An 11,574-nucleotide genomic window follows, 5' to 3' on the forward strand; every position below is an offset into this window, starting at 1 on the left:
CAGATTCAGACTAACACGGCTACCCCTCTGATACAATATATAAATGTAGGTTATTGCCTATAATACAGATGACTACGCTGGAAATGAATGACAGTATCACATGATATCCATAGCAAGCCTTTTGAATTAAATATTCCCAAAGGGCACACAACAGAAAGGGAAACACTTGCTCTGCAATTGTGATGCAATAATTTCTTAACATTACCTGAAATACCTGGTGGAGAAATGGGGCTGTAGATGAATAAAGTAACCTTCAGGCTGGTGGAGGTGTGCGAATGCTAAACCGTAGCCCTTTACCACAGCATGCAGCGCACTCATCCTCGACTGGAGCCTGCCAGATATTCATTCCGATCACACAGAAAAGTTCAGAAATGTCATGTTTCCTCCAAGGCTATCACCTTTTTACTAAGCAGAAACTGTATCTAAATTTCATCTTTGCGAGCACAATTAGGCTCAGATCTGGGCTGGGTGATGGGTTCCAAACCCCCTTCCATTTGCAGCAGTGCACATAGATCACAAAATGCAGCAAGGTTTGTAACTAGGGCTGTCGATTGATCACAGTTAACTCATGCGATTAACTCAAAAAAATTAATCGCAATTAAAACAATTAATCTTGATTAATCACAGTTTTAATCACACTGTTAAACAATAGAATACCAATTGAAAGGTATTAAATATTTTTGGATGTTTTTCTACATTTTCAAATATATTAATTTCAATTGCAACATATATAAAGTAGTATACAAAGTAGAGAGTGCTCACTTTATAGTGTTATTTTTTATTACAAATATTTGCACTGTAAAAATAGCAAACAAAAGAAATAACATTTTTCAGTTTACCTCATACAAGTACTGTAGTGCAATCTCTTTTGGTGAAAGTGCAACTTACAAATGTAGAATGTTTTGTTACATAACTGCACTCAAAAACAAAACAATGTAAAATTTTAGAGCCTACAAGTCCACTCAGTCCTACTTCTCGTTTAGCCAATCACTAACACAAACAAGTTTGTTTACATTTCCGGGAGATAATGCTGCCCGCTTCTTATTTACAATGTCACCTGAAAGAGAGAACAGGCATCCACATAGAACTTTTGTAGCAGGCATTGCAAGGTATTTACATGCCAGATATGCTAAACATTTGTATGTCCCGTCATACTTTGACCACCATTCCAGAGGACATGCTTCCATGCTGATGATGCTCATTAAAAAATTAATGCATTAATTACATTTGTGGCTGAACTCCTTGGGGGAGAATTGTATGTTTCCTGCTCTGTTTTACCCGTATTTTGCCCTATATTTCATGTTATAGCAGTCTTGGATGATGACCCAGCAAATGTTGTTCATTTTAAGAACATTTTCACAGCAAATTTGACAAAACACAAAGAAGGTCCCAATGTGAGATTTCTAAAGATAGCTACAGCACTCGATCCAAGGTTTAAGAATCTGAAGTGCCTTCCAAAATCTGAGAGGGATGAGGTGTGGAGCACGCTTTCAGAAGTTTTAAAAGAGCAATACTCTGATGCAAAAACTACAGAACCCGAACCACCAAAAAAGAAAATCAACCTTCTGCTGGTGGCATCTGACTCAGCTGATGAAAATGAACATGGGTCGGTCCGCACTGCTTTGGATGGTTATCGAGCAGAACTCATTATCAGCATGGACGCATGTCCTCTGGAATGATGGTTGAAGCATGAAGGGACATATGAATCTTTAGTGCATCTGGCACATAAATATCTTGCAATGCCAACTACAACAATGCATGTGAACGCCTGTTCTCACTTTCAGGTGACATTGTAAACAAGAAGCCAGCAGCCTTATCTCCTGCAAATGTAAACAAACATGTTTGTCTGAGCGATTGGCTGAACAAGAAGTAGAACTGAATGGACTTGTAGGCTCTAAAGTTTTACATTGCATTCAAAAATAAAACAGTTATTTTTTTGTACATAATTCTACATTTGTAAGTTCAACTTTCATGATAGAGATTGCACTACAGTACTTGTATTAGGTGAATTGAAAAATACGATTACTTTTGATTTTTATAGTGCAAATATTTGTAATAAAAATAAATATAAAGCGAGCGCTGTACACTTTGTATTCTGTGTTGTAATTGATATATTTGAAAATGTAGAAAACATCCAAAACAATGTAAACAAATGGTATTCTATTATTGTTTAACAGTGTGATTAATTGTGCGATTCATTTTTTTTAATTGTGCGATTCATCACGATTACTTTTTTTAATCGCTTGACAGCCCTAGCTTTAACGATGCTGCAGGAAGGCAGCGTGGCCTCCCTCTGGACTTGAGGGTGAGGGACCACTACCCTCTCCCTGGTGGGAGGAGCCAAACCCACTCTGTCCCCCTCGCCAGAAATACGGGGTGGGGCAGGAAGTGTAAAGGGAGGGTCGAGTTGAAGCTCAGTTGAGGCGGCACCAGGGGAGGAGGTGGATGTCTCTTCTAGGGAGCCAAGTCCTCTGCAGGACCCGGACCAGCAGCCAAGCAGACCAGTTCCCTACTGAGCGAAAAGACAGAGGACCCTGAGGAGAAGCTGATATGGCCACCTCCCAGCCGTGAGGTGGCAAGACAGAGCCCCAGCTTGATGGAGCAATGCCAACTAAGTGCGGTGGGAAGTAGCCCAGGAGAACCAAACTTTGGTCAGGTTGTGCTGCCAGGAAGCAAGACAGTGGATTTTGGTTTCCCCACTGCTCCAGTGGTGGGACCACCTGCCCCTAACAGGACTCTGGGCTGTGACCTGGTGGAGTAGGGTGGGCCCAGGTCCCCCTATCCCCTTTGCTGCTATCCCATATCTGTGGATTGGCAACACACTCACCCCAGACCTGAAGGCATGTGCCTTGATTGTTGGTTGCCCCAGACAGCGGAGCCTGAGCACGAATTGGTTACTTGATGCAGTGAGTTGGAGTGGCCTCCATCCCCACTTGACAGTGTGGGATCACTACAGATGCATTTTCATCCAGCCCGTCTTCCTGGCTGTTTGCAATTTCTATTGTTCTGGGAGATTCACATCTCCCTACAGCCATGTAAGGCACATACCATCTCAGTGTCACTTTAGGACCAGTCAGTGAAATTCAATTAAATGCAAAAGCCTAGACGAGTCTGTCAGAGTTTCAAGTGCTTTTCAATTTTCGACTTTTCAATTTTTGAAATTCCCCAGAACCCTGATGTCTCGGGGTCATTTAAACAGTTGCCAATTGAGAAAGAACCAGAGAGGTTTTCTTCTGGGGCCCTGAACTGTCACCTATAAAGAGAATCTCTCTCCAGGAGGCTGCATTTTGGGAAAGAGGAAATTGTTTGGTTGACTAATTAAGTTTGATTGGATCCTTATCACATATTTTGATCTTGCTACACCTGATACTGAAAGAACAAAAGTGAATTTCTGCACTGCAGGCTGTTTCTTTTAACGGTGCTGCACACCCAGGCTTTTGCCACTTAATGATAAAGATCATTCTGTACTTAGAATAACTGACAACTCCTCCATAGTCAAGAATATAATGAAAGTTACCGTAATTCACTGAGTTTTTAGATTGCAATGCACAGTAATTCAACACTCCTCTGTTCCTCTAAATCTGTTGATAAGATGCCACTTAGCTGTTGTCTTTATTGTTCAGATCTTGCACATCGTCCTCTAAAGTGGGTACAGTTTGTGGTCCCTTGCACCAGTCTAGGCCTTAAACCCATCCTGGGAAATCTGCCTCTATATTTACGTATGGCAGATGCTAGCCTGGGAAAACTATAGCAAGTTGTGTTTCTGGAGAAATCAGAGTACATGCTAAGTTGACCTATCCAGGAAGGGAGAACTTGTTTGTGTAAAATATCGCAGCGATGTGGTGAGCGCATTTAGGACGTGTTTCAGATGATCTATTGCAATATCAATATACTGTATGTTATAGCTACTATAACAATCCCTTTAACAATACCTGCAGGCATTGTATTGTACATGCTCCAATCTTAATTGCTTTAGCTCACCAAAGATGCAATTTCAGCGTGACGAGGATGTGTTCATAGGGAAGAAAATGTTTCTAAAGTCAGTGCAGTGGGAACACAACAGCCAGTGGGTGCTGTCTGAAGGCCCAATCCAGCTCCCTTTACAATAAATGTAAGGAGTGGGATTAGGTCCTTGGTGCATAACTCTGATATCAGAGGAACACAAGAAATGTCAGGAACAGAAAAGTGCCACCTAGTCCAACATGTTAAGGGGGTTAAGGAGAATAAACAGGGATTCTGCCAGGAACAAGATGTCCTGGGGAGAAGCTGTATCCATTAATGAATGAAAGGGTGTTGAAATTCTCAATGATTCAGAAAAATAGATGGAATCTGGAACTCCTTTTTCAAATCTGTCAGGCGTAAGAAAAATAGAGGAAAGAAGTTAGAGTGCTTAGGATTAAGGAAGGCTCTATAAAAACAGTGATTTGTAAAGAGCAGATAAAGGAATATTTGGGAAATTTGAATGTGCAGGAATCCACCATTTGGGACAGGATTTCATGGTATTAAAGGAGTTAGTTAGCAATCAGAATTGTATTTACGTATCAAGCACAGCTGGGACTGGGGGACTGAAGGTAAACTAATGTACAACTGATTTGCCAAGTAGGAAAGAGCAGTGGTCATGCCAGGTACTACTGGCCCATAAGTCTAACTTTTATCCCTACTAATCCAATGGAATCGCTATTGACATTCTCCAGGGTAACAGAAACGTGAGGAATGAGCATTGACTACAAGAGGGACCACTCATGAATAAAGATAGTCATGTGGATAGTCGTTTGCAGGTTCACCACTTCCTCAGATGTCTGTCTTATCAATTCGACTCTGTGCTTTAGCTGCTACTCAAAGCCCAAGAGCCGCTGAAACCCTGAGCTGTCCTGTTAACAGGCCGGACTTTAACTAAATGAGAGACTGGAACCTACTATGTCTTCTAGTAGATTTCCCATCAAAATAAGCTGTGTTTAACCCTTGATTCTTGGCTGGGAAGCAGGGGATGACCACACATCTGTGATGTTGCACGATTTAGACAAGCAAACCCACTTCTTTCAAACAAAGCACCACCATTATAATTCTTGGACCACGACAGGCAACATGAGACAGGAGACTAAGGCCCTGATCCAGGAAAGCGTTCCTATTCAGGGCATCCCTGGAGCACATGTTTAAATGCCATTCATGCTTAAGTGTTTTCCTGAGTTAGGACCAAAGAGAGAAGGCAGCAGCTTTGCCAAGAGCTGGGAGGGTTTGTGAGCCCACTTGGAAGTTCAGCAGAAGAAACCTGTGCCATTGCGGACATAGCCCCAGACCCCCAAGCCCTGCTCCTGAGAAGCGAGGTGACAGCCCGCCAGTGCCCCAGTGCAGCTGCCTTTATAGCCACGCAGGGAACTTGATTTTACAGCTTACTTCACAGCCACTCAGTAGGTCTTTGCCAAACCCCTCTGTGACTTCACACAAATGTAACATGCAGCTCTCGGGTCCCTTTCATCTCAGCAGAACCCTTAGGGGGTCCCACCCCATCAGCCACTAGGAAACGAAGCCACGTGAATTCTAGTGCACAGTTGCTAGGGAGTCTAGTCTACAGAATCTAGTCTTGAATGGACCCTAAAATTGTGACAACTTTATGCCTAGAAAAGGTGGTTTAGTCCATTTTAATGGATTGTAAAAGTGCCCTTTGAGCCATATGCAGTTTGATTCATAGCAGCTGAAGCTTGCTGTACACACACTGTACCAGTATAACTATGTCAGTTAGGGGGTGACTTTTACCAATATAGTGAGACCAGTATCAGAGGGGTAGCCATGTTAGTCTGAATCTGTAAAAAGCAACAGAGGGTCCTGTGGCACCTTTAAGACTAACAGAAGTATTGGGAGCACCAATACTTCTGTTAGTCTTAAAGGTGCCACAGGACCCTCTGTTGCTTTTTAGTGAGACCAGTGATACCCCTAAGATGGACACAGTTATAGAGGTACAAACGTGCTTTGCACCAGTGTAGCTTATTCCCCTTCCTGTACAGTAATAGCGATACCAGTGGGAGCACGTTTATGCTGGTAGGGCTGCATTCGCATGAGGAGGGGTTGTACTGATTTAACTATACCAGGATTGTGAAAAAGTTCAACTTTCGAGAGTTGTCTAAACCCTAAGGCAGCTGGCTTTACAGGTGCTAGAAGTCTGCCCCTGTTAGTGCTTATCACTAAGGCTACGATTTAGTCACAGAGGTCGCAGAAGTCATGGAATCTGTGACTTCCAGTGACTTCTGTCACTTCAGCCTGCGGTGGTCAGGACCTGTAGGGTCCCCCGCTGCCCGTGGGGGCAGGGAGCTGCAGGGTACCTCTGCCACCTCTGGCGGCCCCCGGAGCTCCAAGCTGCTGCGGGCGGCGGAGTACCCCGAGCTCCCAGCCACCGGTGGGGGAACCCCCAGAGCTCCCATCTGCCACAAGTTGTGGAACCTCCAAGCTCCTGTCTGCCACCGGTGGTGGGGGCCCCTGGAGCAGCAGGTGGCGGGCGGAACCCCCGAGCCCCTGGCCGCCATGGGCAGTGGGGGAACTCTGCAGCTCCTGGCCGCCGTGGGCAGTGGGGAACCCCCAGAGCTGCAGGCAGCAGGGGCACCCCACGGCTCCCAGCTGCTGAGGGTGCCTCCTAGCCCCTGTGCAGCTGACCAACTTCAGGCAGTGTCGGGATCCGCAGATCCCTGTTCTGTCAGGGACATTTTTAGTAAAAGTCACGGACAGTTCACAGCTTCCATGAATTTTTCTTTTTTGCCGGTCATCTGTCCGTGACTTTTACTAAAAATATCCACGACAAAATCTTAGCCTTACTTATGATTGGATTCAGTGCAAATCACCTGTAGTGACCAAGAGAGAAAACACTCTGGTGCTTTACCAGTGGTTCTCAACCAGGGGTACACGTACCCTGGGGGTACGCAGAGGTCTTCCAGGGGGTACGTCAACTCATCTACATATTTGCCTAGTTTTACAACAGGCTACATGAAAAGCAATACCGCAGTCAGTACAAACTAAAATTTCATACAGACACTGACTTGTTTATACTGCTCTATATACCCTACACTGAAATGTAAGTACAATATTTAGATTCCAATCAACTTATTTTATAATTATATGGTAAACATGAGAAAGCAAGACATTTTTTAGCAATAGTGTGCTGGGACACTTTTGTGTTTTTATGTCTGATTTTGTAAGCAAGTAGTTTTTAAGTGAGGTGAAACTTGGGGGTACGCCAGACAAATCAGACCCCTGAGAGGGGTACAGCAGTCTGGAAAGGTTGAGAGCCATTTACCTCACCTGTTTCGTACAACAGATTCTGAGGCGTGATTCAAAGCCCCTGCGTTTGTGTCCGACCTGGCTGTGTGTCTGAGCCCTAGAGAATTAAGATCTCCCTGTCTCCAGTGCAGCTTTACCTCAAAGGTAAAAACCAAGGGCTTGGAAGAGAAATACTTCTGTGTGAAGCTGCTCACAATTACTTAACTGCCTACAACGACCTCTCCCTTGTCCCAAGACACAGCTCTTTTAGGGGGAGTTTGCTGCAATTCCTCCTATCTCAGATTCCCTTTGTGGGTACCTTTCTCTGTGGGAAATCTCGTCACTTCTTAGCTGGCAGTTCCTGACCAGGCCCCAGAGGTATCAAGGTTCTGGAGATTTAATTAAAGACACCTCAGCAGAAAAGCACAGAGACTCAGGGAAATTATTCCCTGGTAAATTAGGAACATTACTATGGTTTGCTAACTCATGACAAATGTTGAGAGGGGCCAAATGATAGCTGGGACCGTGACCTTCCATTTGCAAAAACAATGATGCTTCTAGCTCGTCAAGATTCAGCCTCAATGGTGCTGATTCTGTGGGTGATCAAGGCCTGGAGCACCCAGAGGAAAAAAAATGGTGGCTTCTCAGCACCCACTGATGATCATAGAATATCACGGTTGGAAGGGACCTCAGGAGGTCATCTAGTCCAACCTCCTGCTCAAAGCAGGGCCAATCCCCAGACATATTTTTACCCCAGTTCCCTAAACGGCCCCCATAAAGAGTGAGCTCACAACCCTGGGTTTAGCAGGCCAATGCTCAAACCACTGAGCTATCCCTCCCCACCCCAATTGCCTCCTGCCTGCAGATGATCAGCTGTTCAGTGGTGGGCAGGCATTGCTGGGTGGGAGGGGGAGGAGCGAGGGGCAGGAAGAGGTGGAGCGAAAGCAGGGCATGCTTGGGGAAGGGGGCGGGGTGGGAAGAAGTGAGGTGGGGAGCAGAGCTGGGGGTAGGAAGAGACGGGGCAGGGGTGGGGCCTTGGGGGGAAGAGGTGGAGTGTGGGCAGGTCCTGGGTCAAACATCCCCGGGGAAATGAGAAAGTCGGCAGACCAGGTGCCAAGACCCCTAGACCTCCCAGAACACTGACAAGCATAGCTGGAAACCAGTCTGGCTCACGTGTGTTTTTATTGTTAAAATAGGTATTCGATGTATTAAAATGTGGTGAGTGTTTAGACTCTATGAAATGCTTGTCAGTTGTGCTGCCTGCATTAATCTCACTTACAATCGCTGCATTCCTGTGATAAGTTAATATTTAAGTATTTTCTCTGTAACTATATAAGTGTTTGCTCTAAAACTGTAAACCCCCACAGTCAGAAGCGAAGCATTACCAAGTGTGAAACACTAGTTTCCCACAAGAGGTGTTGTCTCCTAGACACCAGACGAACCATTGTGGAACATCAGTGGACAAAAGACTTTGCTGAGTGCTCCCTACACTCCCATGAAGAGGAGACGTGCACAAGCACAAGTCCCATCAGCTTGAACTCTAGGGGAAGGGAATAAAAACTCTTGTCAAGAAGAAATTGTTCTCTCTATGATGCTTAGACTCTGAGGGGCAAGACTTACTAAGCATAAGCAAGAGATCCCCAGTGCTTGGTATGGGTTAGACCAAAAGGACATCTAGCGCTTACTTCTTATAGAAGTTTCTATTACCTTTTAGAACCTAAGACTGTAACTTGTTTGTGTGCGTATGTTTACCTGCTTTAACCTTGTAAATAACTCTCATTTCTCTTTTTTAGCCCATAAATCTTTACTTAATTTATTATAGGATTGGCTGCAAGCATTGTCTTTTGGTGTGAGATCTGAGGTGCAATTGACTTGGGGTAAGTGACTGGTCCTTTGGGACTGGGAATAACCTGAATATTGCTGTGATTCATGGTGTATGGGACCAGCTATCACATGGGCAGGCTCTCCTAGGTGGCAAGACAGATTGGAGTACCCAAGGGGACTGTCTGTAACTCCATGTTAAGGCCGTTATAGAGCCTGAGGAGTTTACACTCAATACTTGCTTGGTGAATTCCTTGGCAACTTGGTGAATATTAAATTCCATGGCTGCAACTGATGGGAGCCTCTGGGGCCTGATGTCAGGAGTGGAGCAGTTCACACCTCTTATTGTTTCAGGCTCTTTGCAGACTCAGGCAGGCTGAAGCAGTTACACTCAGGGTATATCTACACTCCAGACACTACAGTGGCACAGCTACGCTGCTGCAGCTGTGCCGCAGTAGTGCGGTAGCACAGACACGTCGTACAGCAGTGGAATAGGGTTTTCCATTTCTGTAGTTAATCTGCCCCCTCAAGAGGCAGTAGCTAGGTTGACAGAAAAATGTTTCCATTGGCCTAGTGGTGTCTATGCTGGGGCCTATGTCGGCTTGACTGTATCTCTCAGGGGTGTGATTCTTTTACACCCCTGAGTGATATCATTTTGTAGTCCCAAGTTTTATGTGTAAACCAGACCTCAATTCACATTTTCAAGATTAACTCCACAAACAGAAGGGCTTGAAGTATAGTTTCCTCAAATGAAAGTTGAGACTCTAGAGCACAATTTTGCTGCAAGGGGTGAATTTCTTGCCAATTTCCATGGGCACTGAATCGCGTACGATGCAGGCCTGCTGTCTTCCATTAGGATCCCATTATCGGTACATGTGCTACATATGGTGAGATTATTTTAAGAGCATCTTGGGGCAAAGGCTGACAATTTAGTTCTCAAGTCACAGCTTGAAAAATATTTTCCTTTCATATAAATGTTGCAACCTTAATAATGTAGATACTTTTTACAGGATTTAAATTCTGATTAGAAGAGCTTTAATTTAATTACCCATGTTTGCAAATTTCTTATTTAGAAATAATTCACTGATGATTCATGACTCTGTTAATATTAGAAAGGTGACCAGCTGCTGAAATGTGGACATTTAATCTGCTGATTTGTTTTTAATTTGTACAGGAAACATTAGTGGATATTTAGAGAGATATTAACCTTTCCTTTCTACGGCATACATTTGTGGCGTGATGGATCTGTGCAGAGTTGGGGGAGGGGAAAGGCAGGCTGAGGCACTCAAGTGAAAATAGATTTGTAAACATATTATTTTCTTCTAGAAAAGCACGCATATTGATCGTTTGGTTTTCATGTACAAGTGATTCATAGAGCAAAACAATTTTATTTGTCAAAGGGCCATGTAGGCTGTTAGTCAGGATATCACTGACTGGAGCTATTATTTTTCCCCAATTTGCGCTGTCTAGTTTTAAGCAACAGGGTTTCACACCTTCATTGGGATATATTTAATAATATAATCAATTGTTAATATATTTTTTATCTACAGTAGAACCTCAGAGTTATGAACTGACCGGTCAACCACACACCTCATTTGGAACTGGAAGTACACAACCAGGCAGCAGTGGAGACAAAAAAAAGAAAAGCGCAAATCCAGTACAGTGCTGCGTTAAATGTAAATTACTAAAAAATGAAGGGAAATTAAAAAAAAAAAAAAAGATTTGACAAAGTGAGGAAACTGTTTCTGGGCTTGTTTCAGTTAAATTAAGATGGTTAAAAGCAGCATTTTTCTTCTGCATAGTAAAGTTTCAAAGCTGTATTAAGTCAATGTTCAGTTGTAAACTTTTGAAAGAATAACCGTAACGTTTTTTGTTCAGAGTTACGAACATTTCAGAGTTACGAACAGCCTCCATTCCCATGGGGTTCGTAACTCTGAGGTACTTCTGTACAGCCTTTCATCCCAAGGTGAAAAAGCAGTCAACAAAAACGTTATTATTTTATTATTAGAGCTGGTGACAAAAGATTTATTTAACATAAGAACAGCCAGACTGGGTCAGACCAAAGGTCCATCTAGCCCAGTATCCTGTCTTCTGACAATTGCCAATGCGAGATGCCCCAGAGGGAATGAACAGAACAGTTAAACATCAAGTGATCCATTCCCTGTCACCCATTCCCAGCTTCTGGCAAACAGAGGCTAGGGACACCCTCCCTGCCCAGCCTGGCTAATAGCCATTGATGGACCTATCCTCCATGAATTTATCTAGTTATTTTTTGAACCCTGTTATAGTCTTGACCTTCACAACATCCTCTGGCAAAGAGTTCCACAGGTTGACTGTGCGTTGTGTGAAGAAATACTTCCTTTTGTTTGTTTTAAACCTGCTGCCCATTAATTTCATTTGGTGACCCCTAGTTCTTGTGTTATGTGAAGGAGTAAATAACACTTCCTTATTTACATTCTCCACACCTGTGATGATTGTATAGGCCTCAATCATATCCCCCCCTTAGTT

This window comes from Malaclemys terrapin, chromosome 16 (genome assembly GCF_027887155.1).
Source record: "Malaclemys terrapin pileata isolate rMalTer1 chromosome 16, rMalTer1.hap1, whole genome shotgun sequence".
Taxonomy (NCBI): Eukaryota; Metazoa; Chordata; order Testudines; family Emydidae; genus Malaclemys; species Malaclemys terrapin.